The following is an 11,848-nucleotide window of genomic DNA, read 5'->3' as shown; positions in this document are numbered from 1 at the left end:
ATTTGTAATTGTTGTTTTTTTCTTGATGGATTGACCTCTCTATAATTATGTAATGACCTTCTTTGTTCCTTTTCCACTTTTAGCTTAAAGTCTACTTTGATATAAGTATAGTCACCTCTACTTTCTTTTGATTAACATTTGGTTGAAATATCTTTTTCCATCTCTTTATTTGCTGTCTATGGGTGTCCTTCAAGCTGAAGTGAGTCTCTTGTAGGCAGCATATTGTTGAGTCTGTTCTTTTTATCCATTCAGCCATTCTGTCTTTTGATTGAATAATTTAATCCACTTATATTTAAAATAATTATTGATAGGTAAAGACTTACTATTTCCAGTTTGTTCATTGTTTCTGACAGCTTTGTAGATCCTTTGTTTGTTGCTTCTTCTCTTGCCGTCTTCCTTTGTGATTTAATAACTTCTTATAGCAATATGCTTTGACTCCTTTATCTTAATCTTTTGAGTATCTACAGCAGGTTTGTCCTTTGTGGTTACCATGAGGCTTACATAAAATAGCTTATATTTATAATGTACCTTTTTTTTTTTTAGATTGTATTTATTTATTTGACAGAGAGAGAGAGAGCATAAGCAGGCAGGCAGAGGGAGAGGGAGAAGCAGACTCCCGCTGGTAGGGAGCTTGTTGTGGGGCTTGATCCCCGCCCTGGGATCATGATCTGAGCCAAAGACAGACGGTTAACTGACTGAGTCACCCAGGCACCCCTATAACGTCCCATTTTAAGCTGATAACAACTTATTCAATAGCATACAGAAAATTTCTACTTTAACTTCTCCCTCCCAATATTAGGTTATTGATATTATGGGTTTTTATATCAAATAACAAATTAATAACATTATTGTAATAACAAATAATAAATTATGGTAGTTATGGTTAATTTTAATATGTTTGATTTTAACCTTCCAACTAAAGTTGAGGTGACTTATATATCATTTATACAATATTAGAGAATCTGAGTTTGGCTATGTATTTACTATTCTTAATGAGTTTTATGCATTCATGCTTTCTGAAGTTAATTAACATTATTTTATTTCCAACTGAAAACGACCCTTTTGTGATTCCCTTTAGACACATCTAGTGGTGATGAACTCTCTCAGTTTTCGTTTGTTTGGGAAAGTTTTTCTCTTTTTCTATCCTGAAGGACAGTTCGCTGGTATAGTATTCTTGATTGGCAAGGTTCCCCCACCCCACCATGTTTTGAACATATCATCCTACTCTTTCCTGGCCTGAAAAATTTCTGTTGAGAAAAATGCTAATAGTCATATGAGGGTTTCCTTGTATGTGACCTGTCACTTTTCTCTTGCTGCATTCATAATTCCTTGTCTTTGACTTTTGACAACTTAATTATAATGTATCTTAGTGTTGCCTTTTTTAGACTCAACCAGTTTGGGGTCTTTTGGGCCTCATGAATCTGGATGTCCATCTTTCCCCATGTTTGGGAAGTTTTCAGCCATTATTACTTTTTTTGTTTTTAAAGATTTTATTTATTTATTTGACAGAGATAGAGACAGCTAGCAACAGAGGGAACACAAGCAGGGGGAGTGGGAGATGAAGAAGCAGGCTCATACAGAGGAGCCTGATGTGGGGCTTGATCCCACAAAGCCGGGATCACGCCCTGAGCCGAAGGCAGACACTTGACCGCTGTGCCACCCAGGTGCCCCACAGCCATTATTACTTTAATAAACTTTTTGTCCCTTTCTCTTTCTCTTCTCCTTTATGCTAGATAGTTAGCTAAGGGCCTAGAACACTACTGGGAAATCTCAACAAATGTGATTGAATAAATGAGTATCTCTAGTATTATGCCATAGACCTCGTTCCTCCCTATTGTTATTTCTATTAGAAATAAAATTAGATGAAGACATGGTTGGCCACTCTAATTTCTGATGACATAAATTGCATGTAGGTGATATCTGTTAAATAAATCAAAATTCAAATTGATCATAAGAAATTAGACTATGGACAAAGTGAGCCATGTGAAATTTAATTTTGAAAACTTATTTTTTGGAGGAAAATATCAACAATACAGTACAATACAAAGATGGGCTAGGGTAGACTTAACAACAATTCATGTGAAAAACATGGATTTTATAAGCCATCTGGTCAACACAAGCCAATATTATGCTTAGATTGCTGAAAAAGCAAATATGGTCTTAGGAATTAGAAATATTATGTTACATTAGAAAGTTTGCCTAAGACTCATTTGTTTCAACTTAAAGAGAAACATCTGAATTGCTGATGATGTCTAGTCTGAAATGCAAGAATGCCTCCTGATAGAGTGAGCCACTCCTGATAGAGTGGTAGGGTTCAAGGCAATCCTGGAAGTTCATCTAAGGATTAAATTCATTTAGTAGGAAGGTGAAACTAGGTGATCTAAAAGATTGTTTCAATTCTAAAGTTCTAAGATTTAAGTGGAAATTCCTTGAACTTCAGTTTATGTTATCTGTAAAATGAGAGGGTTTTCAGAGCAATTAAGGTATATCTACATAAAGTTTTGTGCAACAATATTGGACATGTTTAGGCAAATTTAAAATGGACAAAATCCATGGTTTATCACAACTAAAGATTTTCTAAATTATGCTGTTATTTTAATTTTTATTCTCATTTAATTAATGTACTGTTTTTGGAACTTTCACACAGTGACCTGGAATTTGTCAGAATGACTCACACAGTTCTTTTATTTCAAAAGAGGGAACAAAATTTTTATTTTATTTTTTCCCTAATTTGAGAAATTTGGGTTTCCTTATACTGTCAGACAACTAAGAATCCCAGTTTTCCAGTCCTCAGCTAGATCTTGAAAGGAAAACTAAAACTGAAGACATCAGGCCCTTCTAAAAAGGCTTTTTTCAGACTTCCCACTAAATAGACCTGGAATTTTCTAGACAGGAGTTCTCAAAATATGGTCCATCAGCCCCTGGGGTACTCCAGGCCCTTTTAGGAAGTCAATGAGGTTAAAACTATTTTTATAATAATATAAGGCAATATTTGACTTTTGTATTGTGTTGATATTGTGCTGACAATACAAAAGCTGTGGCTTATAAAACGAAGTAAAAATCAAGGCAGTTCCACCAAACTGTATTAGTAATCATGTATTCTTAATTGCTACACATACAAATGTCAATTTTATTTAAAAATGTCCTTTATGAAGCAGTGAAATTGTTAATCTTATTAAATCACCCTAGAGTATACTTTTTAAATATTTGGAGTGATATAATGGGAAGTATGCATAAAGCACTTGTGTGCTTTGAGTCTAAAGCTGTCCACAGATAAATGGATAAAGAAGGTGTGGCATATATATACAATGGAATATACTCAGCCATCAAAAAACAAAATCTTACCATTTGCAATGATGTGGATGGAACTAGAGGCTATTATGCTAAGCAAAATAAGTCAATCAGAGAAAGACAATTATCATATGATTTCATGCATATGTGGAATTTGAGAAACAAAACAGAGGATCATAGGGGAAGGGAGGGGAAAAATAAAATAAGATGAAATCTGAGAGGTAGACAAACCATAAGAGACTTCTAACTACAGGAAACAAACTGAGGGTTGCTGGACGGGAGGTGGGTGGTGGGATGGGGTAACTGCCTGATGGGCATTAAGGAGGGCACTTGATGTAATGAGCACAGGGTGTTATATACAACTGATGAATCCCTGAATTCTACCTCTAAAACTAATAATACACTGTATATTAATTGAATTAAAATGAAAGTTTTAAAAAAGAAAGAAAAGGAAAACAAACAAAAGAAGTTCCATTTTTATTTGAAAAATCTATTAACAGACAAAATATCATTAGACTTGAGAATTTGCAAATGTTTTCTCAAAAATACGCAAGCTGTCACTTAAGTTTTCAAGTGAAAATTTGATTTTTAGAAAACTTGCATCACGTATGTGATCTTGACATTTTCCAAAGACTTTTCTGATGAGATCAGTGGTGATATTAACAAATATTAATTTTTGATATTGTATGACAAAATGTGTCAACATTTGAACATCTGCATAGCTCAGTGAACCAGTATCTTCCAAATGACATAATGTTACAAAATCACTCATGTTAAAAGATCCATTCAGAGTGCAAGAAACACCAACAGAGTTTAATGTCATAAAGTATGCAAAGTTCACTGAGATTGTTTCCAATTCCTTACTGCAACTTCCCTTTCAGTAACTACTTCTTGTTGAGTTTTGACACAGCATCAAATAAAATCCACAAATATCTGAAAAAGCTATTAAAATATTCCTCTCTTTCCAACTGCATATTTTTGTAAGGGTTAATTTTCTTCATACACTTCAGTCTAAAAAACACATAGTATTTGACTGAATGAAGAAGCTGATTAAGAATCCAGCTGTGTCCTATGAGGCTGGACATTAAAGGGATGTACATGCTATTCTTCTTCATTTTTCGTTTGTTTGGGGAAATACAGTAATTTTTTCATGAAATATTTATGCCAACTAATAAATGCATTTTTAAATAAATTTATAAATATCTCCAATATTTCTCAGTTTTAATTTCTAATACTTATAAATATTGATAGATATAACCCACATAGACAAAAGTTTTGGATTCCTTGATAATTTTAAGTGTAAAGAAGTTAAGAATGCACTGGGGCTGCAAAAGGACAATTCTATCAGACCTACTTTTTTAGAGTTGACTCAATTTGCCATGACACGCCCTTTTCTTGACTTTGTTCAAGGCCTTAAAATAAGTTGCTAAAGTTGAGGTCTTGATCACTGTAAAAGCTTCACTAAGTTTTCTCCAAATCCATGAACTTCACTGCCCTAAGTAAGTCCCCTTTGGGAAATTACAGCTTGTGTGATTCAAAGTCCTCTCAGCCTTTCTTGGACGTGAAATAGTTCATTTCAGTAGTTGCATTTCCGTATGGTGTGAAATGATCCCTACATCAGACCCCTGCTGTGGCAGCCATTATCAACCTGGAAATGGAAAACAAAGCCAAAAATAAGGTACAAATGTGACCTACCAAGAAAAAAATTACATGAAAACTCAAACTTGAATTATTAAGGGATAGCTGTCTTTAGAAAGACCTAAATTTAAAATGACTACATACAGATCTCCTTTAGTACATATTTTTCTCTGGGCAGGCAGATGCTTGCGTTTTGCTCAATTATTAAGTAGAGAATCTTAAATCTAATGAAATAGATGTCATAGTCAATTAATGAGCTGTTAAAATGGCTTCATATTTCTAAAATTATAATGTAAGTCAAGGGGATATTATTTGATTTACAATAATTAGATTGACAGGGAACTTTCTTTGGAAATCCCTTTACTGAGGAAAATGATCTACATGTAAGAGTAGAATACAAACTTTACACAAAGTCTTTAGCCACTGACAATGATTTTAAAATGAGGCTGCTCAGAATGGCTTTTCTGGTCATGAAATGATTTCTCACATATTGGAAATTTCATTAAACTATAAATTATGGGGGAAATGTAATGCCTTTTTCTTGAGAAATTACTTGAATACTCAGAAACATTATTAATGCTAATGACTGGCTAAAAGTCAAAATAATGAACCAAGTTGTGGCAAAAGTCTATGCTTATGATTAACATTCTGTCAAATTTATTTTTAATTAATTCAGGTACTGCATAGTTAGACTTCCTTATAAGTTATAAGCCTTAACTTTCAATTAAGGAGCTATTATTGTACAGCTACAAAATTAGTAACAATAGGTAGCATTGACTGAGTGCTTGCTATAGATGCAAGGTTCTACTCTAAGCACTTTATATTATTTTATTTCTTTCTTTCAATGAACACTATGAAGTTTATACTATTGTCATATTCTTTTTAAAAATAAAGAAACAGGTTCTTAAGGGCCCAGAAACACAAAGCCAATAAATTATAATTATGATTAGAACTCATGCAAAGAATTTAAAATAGAACTACCATAAGATCCACCAGTCTCACTTCTGAGTATATATCTGTAAGAAATGAAATCACTATCTTGAAGAGATATCTGCATCCCCATGTTTTTTACATTATTCACAATAGCCAAGGCATGGAAATAATCCAAGTGTCCATCAATGTATGAACGGATAAAGAAAATGTGATATATCTTTATATTCAACAGACTATTTAGCCATGAAAAGGAAGGAAATCTTGCCTTTTGCAACAACATGGATGAATTTGAGAGCATTATGCTAAGTATGATTTCGTTTATATATGGAATCTAAAAAAGCCGAACTCACAGAAACAGAGCAAATTGGTGATTACCAGGGGTTGGTGAGAAATGGGGAGATGTTTGTCAAAGGTTAACAAACTTCCAATTATAAGATGAATAATTCTGTTGCACTGAGATGTTTGGTTTTTATTGTTGTTGAGTTTTAGTTCTTTATCTAGTCTCTATTGCTTCCCAATATTACATCTCTTTTCCCTTTCTGATTGCTTTCCCTGTAGGTTTTGGTTTCCAGAACCAGACATTAAAACAATAGTCTTAAATACACTGCATAACCAGCCCTATGATTGTATAAGATCAAATACTAAAGTAAGTTCTTATTATGTATGTCTCTTAGGAGGTCTGCTTCTCTGGTTATACCCTGACTAATATTAATAGTCCTTGTACAAAAGCCCTATTAACAAAAGAAATGCAATCATCATGTTCCATATTACCCACAACAGAATGACTTTGTCGGGGTCAAACTCCTGGTAATTTATGGAGTCTGGATTCAGGTCCACTACCTTCAAGTCCATGTTCTTTCAGGAGGGCTATGCTGTCTTCTTTATTTTATTTTATTTTATTTTTTTTAAAGATTTTATTTATTTATTTAACAGAGATAGAGACAGCCAGCGAGAGAGGGAACACAGCAGGGGGAGTGGGAGAGGAAGAAGCAGGCTCCCAGTGGAGGAGCCTGACGTGGGGCTCGATCCTGTAACGCCGGGATCACGCCCTGAGCCGAAGGCAGATGCCTAACTGCTGTGCCACCCAGGCGCCCCATATGCTGTCTTCTTTAAAGTAAGGAAAAACATGAGTGTCTCAGCTCATTAGAGTGTCTCAGGCTTTCCTATAACATTTGCTTCCATGAAGTGTTAATAGTAAAAACCACTTTATCAATGACATAGTTTCTGAGTCACTCACAAGGTATTTTCATTATCCTTCGGGTTACCCAGATGACCTAACTGTTGTCCAGGGCCATCCTAGCCATGTCAGTCACAGTCAATGTGGAAGAAAATGAACACCTTGTCCTGCTACCATTATGAATAAACATATACATGATGTTCCAGAATGTGATAAACCAAAAATAACAGGGTCACCCTGTCTAGTTCTGGTCCCTAAGATAAAGGAAACTTTAAGCATTTCCTCTAAATTACTCCCTAGCAAAATAACTATAACCTGACTTTTACACAATTGATTTCTAAGGATATGTGATGTCCTTTGTGGATATAATAACTATGTGAGGAAGTTGTTTTTCTACTGTGAATAGATTAATGTAAGCTATATAACCTTGGTAATTTTGCAGCTTTTTTCCTTTATATTTATGTTGTAGGTTGTTTTTTTTTTTTGACAAGCTAATCTTCCTGAAGTCTGACTTTTGCCAACTTTTTCATAAGCAAATCTCTTTACTAAGTGCTTTGATGTCTGTCTTCCTCTCACATGAACATGCTTTTGTGTTTCTTAGGATGGAAATATTTCTGATTGTTGGTGGGAAGAGTTAAAAATAGGTAGTGTTTTTCTCTTTAAGTCTATATAACACAAACTTATTTTTGTAAAGATTTATTTATTTATTTTAGAGAGAGAGAGCATGAGCAAGAGGGACAGAGGGAGAGAGAGAGAACCTTAAGCAGGATTCATGCCTGGTGCAGAGCCTGATGGGGCTTTGATCCCAGGACGCTGAGATCACAACCTGAGCTGAAACTGAGTCAGACACTTAACCTACTGCACCACCCAGGCGTCCCAACACAAATTTATAAGCCAACTTTTATACTAGTGTTCCTGCTTGCTTACTATATAAGAAGACCCAGCTTAGGGAATTCATGTTCTAACTTGGATCTGGGTGAGGGGTAGGGGTTATAGGAAGGAAGGCTGGGACAAAGCTGAAATCTGGAATATTTGCTTTATTTCATATCCTTTCATGGTATTAGAATGTAGTCTCTAATGTCATAACTGCATGAGTTTAAATTTGAACTCTACAGCTTATTAGCTATAAAATCTTAAAAATTTTATATAAATGTTCTGTGTCTCAGTTTGTCTCCTAACTAGAGAAAATAACAGTACCAATATAATGTCATGGAGAAAATTAAATGAAATAATGCAAACATTGAGCTTAGCATAGAACCTGTCACAAAACAAGTACTCAGTAAATTTTAGCTATAATTGTTAAGTCTTGTGGTATTTTGGAGATCATTTGAGACTTTTGAAAAAGTGTGAAAATTGGCTTATTTAACCAGAAGTGTTGACCACATTGCTGGTGCTAAGAGTTAAAATTCAAGGCACCAAATTAAGTACATGCTTAATTCAGTTTGCTCTGGGGAGGGGGATGTGAGGGTGTGCCATATAAAAAACTCCTTTTGTGATATTGAAAAGTAAAATGCTGTGGAGAACAAGGATGAAATCCCATAATAGGTCTGAGGCAGGATCAAATTTGTGATGGAGAACAATCTGGTAACTCAGAGGAGAATGGGTTTGGAATGAAAGCTGATGGGGGTGGGGAAGAAGGAGGGTCATAGGAAATATTTGAGATCAGTCTACTCTTTGCCTTTATTGGATTATGGGAGAATGGTTTATAAATTATTCAGCTGCTGTGTAATCAGAGGTAATTTAGAGTGATCCTAGTTTATTTTATTTATTTATTTTAAGATTTTATTCATTTATTTGACAGAGAGATAGCCAGTGAGAGAGGGAACACAAGCAGGGGGAGTGGGAGAGGAAGAAGCAGGATCCCAGCAGAGCAGGCAGCCCAACACAGGGCTTGATCCCAGGACCCTGGGATCAGGCCCTGGGCCGAAGGCAGACGCTTAACGACTGAGCCACCCAGGCACCCCTAGAGTGATCCTAGTTTAGAGTATCTTTGAATAGGCTGTGTAAATCCTCACATTGATTGGACATGGTAAGGAATTAATACTGAACAATTGTCTTTACTGATAGTGAAGCTTTTAACATTTATTACAAACTTATACATTATATATTTGTCTTCTCAATTTTGCAGGTGAGAAAACCAAAGCTCAGTGGAGGAAATGTATTAGTTATGGCTTTTTTGATGGCAGAAAATCAAAACCCAGTTGGAGCTAGGTTAGGCAAAATGTGGAATTAATTGGCTTAAATACCCAAACCACAAAAAGGGCAGGGATAAGACTAGGTCCCAGAGTGTTCTGGAATAAGGGAAGGTAGTGGTGCCAGGCCCCTCTCTTACTGATTCTTCTCTCCCTTCATTTTTCTGCATATGAACTTCATTCTTTCGCATTATGACTGGGAACATAGCTCTGGGCAGCTGTTTCTCTTATAGTCTTGCAACCTCACCCAAGAGACATAAGTGATAACTCTGATTAGTTTGATATGGACCATGTGCCCATTCCTGGACCAATGAAAGTGGCAGGGGATTGGGTACTAAGATTCATTGCTTCCACTACAGCCTCAAGTTTGGAGTCAGGAGAGAAGGGGTCCACCTGACTTTCCCATAATAATTTTAATTTTAAAAGAGAAGAAAGACTAGGGAAACAAAACAAATAATTGATTGCTATGGGTAACTAACCCATGATCTTACCAATCTGTAAATGATGGAGCTGGGACTGTAACCAGTTCTGTCTCTGCCTTTGTCTCCAAAGCCTTTGCTATTTCCCTATATTCCTCCATTGATCTAGCTAATGCCCACAGTATATAACTTGTTTCAGGATACAGGGCTGGAGGGCATAGAATATTCCATATTTTGGTTTTTACCACCATAAGTGATTTTCCCTCCTTCCAGTTTCTATAAAACTGCATCTACATCACCTTATAATACCTATCACTTATTACTCCATATTATTTATTCCCATTGCAGTGTGCATGAATTGGTGTTGTATCCCCTTTTCTCTCTTTTATTGAATAGAAAGCTCCCAGAAGAAATGAAGTCCTGTCACATAGCACCTAGAACGGTCCCCTGCTCTTTTTTAGTGTTTCATAAATATTCTGATAGTCTTCCCAAAACAGGTAGGATAGTGATTTCAAGTAGCCATCATTCGTTTGTTTGCTTTTAGTGACATGTTTGTCGAAGTATGAGGCGCACACAGAAAAGTGGACAAATCATAAGTATACAGCTTGGTGTAATCTCACAAATTGGAAAACACCCGTGTAAGCAGCCTAGATTAACAAAAAAACAAGAACAGAGCTAGTACCCCCAAAAGATCCTTTGTGCTGACTGCAATTTCTACTTGCTCTAGGAATAATATAAGATGCTTCTTGTTTTTAACAATGTCTACCAACGATATCATATCTTTTAAATATGCTATGTAATGATATAAAATCCCTATTCAGTACTCTCAGAAGACCCCCATCATGTAACCTTTTGATGTTTTGCCTCACAAGAATCTACAGCTGTGCTACAGAGCAGAATCTAGCAAGGAATAAAAATCTAATAAGGTGTTCAGTCAAGAATACTCTTGTGAAAGGATGCTAACGTGGTACAAATTATCTAGCTCCTGGAATGGGCTTGTACACTGAAAACCAAATAGGTTTTCTGATCTTTTACTGAGATCTGTGGTGTCCCAATACAAAGCAAGGCATTGCTCCTATGTTTTATCTAATTGGATGAGGGTTTTCTCATTTTTTGAGGGGAGTTTCTTCCTGTGATATTTAATTTTCTTTCTTTTAACAAATACTTTTTTCCCATAATTTCATTTTTAAATTTTGTAGTATAGGAAAAGACTGCTTATGGGATCTCTAGTGTTTTTTTGTACAAATATAGCATCTGGATCTTCTATTTTCAGCTTTTATCTCTTCAGCAGGTCACCCAGGCAGCACACTTTCTCACACAGCTCCACTTGGAAATTTTGATTCATGTTTGTATGTTATATATGTTTCTCTTGTCATTAAGGTTGGAATTAGAGAATTCTGCTTAATCCATATTTCTAATGCAAATGAAAGGCCAAATATATTCTGATTTCTTTTCTACATTTTATGTTGCCTTTAGATTAGTCTGACTTCCAGGTTCTTATTTAATTTTTGCCTGTTACATGACTTTAAATTTTTTTCTGGACTGTTTGATTTTTTAAAAAATTAGTTTTATATTTGTTTAGCTCATGCATTTCACCTCATGTAAATTCACTAGTGAGCCCTCTAAATAATGGGAACTATGAGCCTTAGAAAATGTAATTCAGATTCTAAAGACTAAGGAGAGAGTGCTACACATTGTGTCCCATTCTTAGTTCAAGAACATGGAAACCTAAAGACATTAGACATGTTTTGTTGGATTATCAGTGCAAAGCCTCCTTCCTGTGCTTTATGCTATGTTTTTATAAAATTCCTCAAATGGAATTCTTTAATTTTTATATCATATTATCCCCAGATATATTGTTAATTTTCTTAATGAATCTTTCACCTTAACCATTTCTTATTTTCCATTGATCCCACAGTTGTTACTGAGATTTAAAATGCCAAAGGGTCAGAAAACAAAGCAGAGTGGGAGTCAATAGCATAGTGTTAATGATGCCACAAAGACCTGGGTTCACGTGTAGGCTCTGCCCTTACTAATTCTGTGGTTGTGGACAGTTTCTATATCTGTTTAATGGTGATAATAGCAGTAGTTACAAGGATCTTTTTTTAAAAAGATTTTATTTATTTAGTTGAGAGAGAGAGAGAGAGAGAGCGCACATGCAAGTGGAGGTGGGGATTGGCAGAGGGAGAAGCAGACTC

The sequence above is a fragment of the Ursus arctos genome, unplaced genomic scaffold (genome assembly GCF_023065955.2).
Source record: "Ursus arctos isolate Adak ecotype North America unplaced genomic scaffold, UrsArc2.0 scaffold_20, whole genome shotgun sequence".
Lineage (NCBI taxonomy): Eukaryota > Metazoa > Chordata > Mammalia > Carnivora > Ursidae > Ursus > Ursus arctos.
Note: the sequence above shows the minus strand (reverse complement) of the source record.